The sequence below is a fragment of the Hordeum vulgare genome, chromosome 2H (genome assembly GCF_904849725.1).
Source record: "Hordeum vulgare subsp. vulgare chromosome 2H, MorexV3_pseudomolecules_assembly, whole genome shotgun sequence".
Classification (NCBI taxonomy): domain Eukaryota; kingdom Viridiplantae; phylum Streptophyta; class Magnoliopsida; order Poales; family Poaceae; genus Hordeum; species Hordeum vulgare.
In genome coordinates this window covers 271869561-271874622 of record NC_058519.1, presented here as the reverse complement: position 1 = coordinate 271874622, position 5062 = coordinate 271869561, and positions in this window count along the sequence as shown.

Here is a 5062-nt window from a genome sequence, read left to right as displayed (position 1 = left end):
CATCGTAATTGGCAAAGACCATTAGACTATGTTCATGATAATTAGTTCACTTAACCATATTACTTAAGAAGTCCCACGCAAAAAGTACATCTCTCTAGTCATTTGAGTGGTACATGATCCAAATCCACTATCTCAAGTCCGATCATCACGTGAGTCGAGAATAGTTTCAGTGGTAAGCATCTCTATGCTAATCATATCAACTATACGATTCATGCTCAACCTTTCGGTCTCTTGTGTTCCGAGTCCATGTCTGCACATGCAAGGCTCGTCAAGGTTAACCCGAGTGTTCCGCGCGTGCAACTGTTTTGCACTCGTTGCATGTGAACATTGAGTCTATGTTCACTCAAAATGACGAACTGTCGCAACGATGCACAGTCGGGGAGAACAAAATTTCGTCTTGAAATTTTAGTGAGAGATCACCTCATAATGCTACCGTTGTTCTAAGAAAAATAAGGTGTGTAAAAGGATTAACATCACATGCAATTCATAAGTGACATGATATGGCCATCATCATGTGCTACTTCATCTCCATCACCAAAGCACCGGCACGATCTTCTTGTCACCGGCGCCACACCATGATCTCCATCAACATGTCGCCATCGGGGTTGTCGTGCTACTCATGCTATTACTACTAAAGCTACGTCCTAGCAATATAGTAAATGCATCTGCAAGCACAAACGTTAGTTTAAAGACAACCACATGGCTCCTGTCGATTGCCATACCATCGACGTGCAAGTCGATATTAACTATTACAACATGATCGTCTCATACGTCCAATATATCACATCACATCATTGGCCATATCATATCACAAGCATACCCTGCAAAAACAAGTTAGACATCCTATAATTGTTGTTGCATGTTTTACGTGGCTGCTATGGGTATCTAGTAGATCGCATCTTACTTACGCAAAAACCACAATGGAGATGTGAAAATTGCTATTTAACCTCTCCAAGGACCGCCTCGGTCAAAACCAATTCAACTAAGGTTGAAGAAACCGACACCCGCCAGTCATCTTTATGCAACGAGGTAGCATGTCAAGCGATGAAACCAGTCTTTCGTAAGCGTACGAATAATGTCGGTCCGGGCCGCTTCAATCCAACAATACCGCTGAATTGAGAAAAGACTAAGGAGGGCAGCAAATCGAACATCACCATCCACAAAACCCTTTGTGTTCTACTCGAGATAACATCTACGCATGAAGCTAGCTCATGATGCCACTGTTGGGGAGCGTCGCATGCGAAACAAAAATTTCCTACGCGCACGAAGGCCTATCATGGTGATGTCCATCTACCAGAGGAGATTTGGATCTACATACCCTTGTAGATCGCATAGCAGGAAGCATTAAGAAACGTGGTTGATGTAGTGGAACGTCCTCACGTCCCTCGATCCGCCCCGCGAACCGTCCCACGAACCGTCCTGTGATCCGTCCGACGATCCGTTCCGATCTAGTGCCGAACGGACGGCACCTCCGCGTTGAGCACATGTATAGCTCGATGACGATCTCCACCTTCTTGATCGAGCAAGAGGGGGCGGAGAGGTAGAAGAGTTCTCCGGCAGTGTGACGGGCGCCGGTGGTGGTGATGATCTACTCCGTCAGGGATTCACCAAAGCTCCACAGAAATACGATCTAGAGGAAAAACTGCGTGGTATAGGGTCGAGCAGCACGTGGCAAAGTTGTGTCTCGAGAACCCTCAATACCTCTAGTATATATAGGAGGGAGGGAGGGGAGGAGGCAGCCTCAGACCCTCAAGGTTTGGCCGAAATTGGAGGTGGAGGAGTCCAACTCCAATCCTACTTGGAGTAGGATTCCACCTTCCCACTTGAAACTCTTTCCACCTTGTGTTTTTTCCTTCTCAAACCTTATGGGCCTTAGTGGGAACTTATTCCATACCACTAGGGGATGATTTATCTCTTCCCATAACCCATGAGACCCCTTGGGGCGTGACACCCCTCCCGATGGTCCCCGACACCCCTCCCGGTACTCCCGGTACACTACCGATGAGCCCGAAACTTTTCCGATGACCAAAACAGGACTTCCTATATATCAATCTTTACCTATGGACCATTCCGGAGCTCCTCGTGACGTCCTGGATCTCATCCGGGACTCAGAAAAACTTTCGGTTACCAACACCTATAACTCAACTATACCGAAACGTCACCGAACCTTAATTGTGCAGACCATGCGGGTTCGAGAACTATGTAGACATGACCCAAGACACTCCTCGATCAATATCCAATAGCGGGACCTGGATACCCATATTGGATCCTACATATTCTCCGAAGATCTTCTCGGTTGAACCTCAATGTCAAGGATTCATATAATCCCGTATGTCATTCCCTTTGTCCTTCGGTCTGTTACTTGCCCGAGATTTGATCGTCGGTATCCGCATACCTATTTCAATATCGTTACCGGCAAGTCTCTTTACTCGTTATGTAATACAAGATCCCGTGACTTACACTTAGTCCCATTGCTTTCAAGGCTTGTGTGTGATGTTGTATTACCGAGTGGGCCCCGAGATACCTCTCCGTCACACGGAGTGACAAATCCCAGTCTTGATCCATACTAAATCAACGCAAACCTTCGGAGATACCTGTTGAGCACCTTTATAGTCACCCAGTTATGTTGCAAAGTTTGATGCACACAAGGTATTCCTCCGGTGCCAGTGAGTTATATGATCTCATGGTCATTGGAACAAATACTTGACACGCAGAAAACAATAGCAATAAAACGACACGATCAATATGCTATGTTCATAGTTTGGGTCTTGTCCATCACATGATTCTCCTAATGATGTGATCCCGTTATCAAGTGACAACACTTGCCTATGGCCAGGAAACCTTGACCATCTTTGATCAACGAACTAGTCAACTAGAGGCTCACTAGGGACAGTGTGTTGTCTATGTATCCACACATGTATTTGAGTTTCCAATCAATACAATTCTAGCATGGATAATAAACGATTATTATGAATAAGGAAATATAATAATAACTAATAATATTATTGCCTCTAGGGCATATTTCCAACACTGCAGTGTTAAATCTTTCTGAGAGCCATGTCCGCGGTTATGAGGGAGCTTGGAAACTTTGTTTAACACCCGGCCAAAGCAAACTTGAAGTGAAATTAATTAAAACATGGCAACTGTGTGCGTACCTTGACTGTCTGTTCTCGTGTGTTCTCCATCCGGAAGAGGACACAGTGGGTTTAAGTTTGACATAAGTAGGTGTTTAGGATCACTTCATGGTCATGATTAGCTCACGTCCGTTATGCGTAGATCATCCCACACTTACTTATGTACTCGTAAGTTAGCCACCTAAATAAATTATTAGGTTCTTGCCACATCCTCACCACTTAGCCATACCTCACCCATTAAGCTTTGCTAGTCTTGATACCTTTGGAAATGAGATTGTTGAGTCTCGTGGCTCACAGATTACTACAACAATAGTTGTAGGTATAGGTATAGCGATACTTTGACGTGAGCGTGATGATTGTTCTATTTGGAGCTTCTTCTTTTTATTCATCTTTGATCTAGGATGTCTTCCAGGCCGGCAGCCTAGGATAGCAAGGATGGATATTGTTCTTTTATCGTTTGTTTTCGTCCGTATTCGGACCCTGTACTTCTACATGGTGATTGAATATATTGTTGTATTGTGTTGTTCATGTTGTAGCTTGTGGTGAGTGTAAGCCAATTCCATATACTCTTCTCTTCTGTACATGTACTTGTAATGATATCCATTCTTGCAAAACGAAGAGATACGCTTTTATACCTATCAAGGTCCTCGTACAAAAATAAGGATAGGATCACATCTTTGGGTGTTACAAGTTGGTATCATAGCAGTAACGACCTAGGATCCGCCTTGATTGATGGAACTTGGCCGAGTCAAGTCTAGTGAAAAACTACTCTGTGTCTACTATTTTATTCCACTTCTACGCTCTTGTGAGAAATCTTGACGTATGAATTTTAATTCTACTCCTCTTCTCGCTCAAAATTTTTTAGTATCACGCTGGTATTTTGGAACCTTGATGTCGTTCTGATCAGGATTTTGATCTTGGTGCCTCCTATTATCGAGGAGTTTAGCTCTAAGGGATTCTTGTAACACTCATTATCGTTTAGTCTCCTTAGTATCTTAGGACAGAGCATGTTCGAAATTGCTTCAATACTAGTAGTGGCAAGAGGAGTCTGGGATCCCAGTACTGGTGGACAGCGACCGGATGTACTGCCATACTTGGTATCATTGTGATTACGAGGGTCTGAGGTAGATGAGTTTCCGAGATATCTGGTTATGTGTTCATGGATGTGATACACTATAGGGGTAGTGTTACTGCTAGGAGTTGAGTAATGGATTTTACTCCTTGTATCCGTGGACCTGATTGCATAACCAGGAAATATTGGGGGTTATTAGATGGGAATTCAGGTAGTTACCTAGGATTATATTTCAACAAATGCATGATATGAGGTTGGGGTTCGACATCTAGTGGATTCGTTTATTCACGGTCTTTCTTACAAAGGATAGTCTCGGTATATTTTATCACATATGCTACATCAAGCCTTGTAGTTCGCTACGACTAGGGAGCATATTCGAGCGTTATTTCAATATGACAATACAATGTACGATCGAGCATGTGTGAACCTTAACACGAAAATATCAAACAAATTCTATGTCATATATTTATTTCTGGCTTGTTTCATATTTATTTTGTTGGGCTATGGTAATTCGAGTTGCTTTGATGTCAAGTGGTGATTTGATATATTTTTTAAATGGTTTTCTCATATGTCTATGTCAGTGCTAATTAATTATTTTCTCAATCAAGTTGTCGTATATATTCTTTTCAAACCGGAGTCGGCATGTCAATTCTTTTTTCCATCCAGAGTGCTTCTCTTCAAGATAATTCAATCTTCTCCAATATTTGCAAGATCAATCTCTGATTTCTTTCCGCAGTTTGTCTCATCTGCCCCAAGTTGTCTTTGTTTTTACCCACCCTCCCTCCCTTTTCTTCTATGATTAAATTCTCGTCCAAGTTCCTTTCTATTCATTGATCGTTCATGTATCTTATCTTTT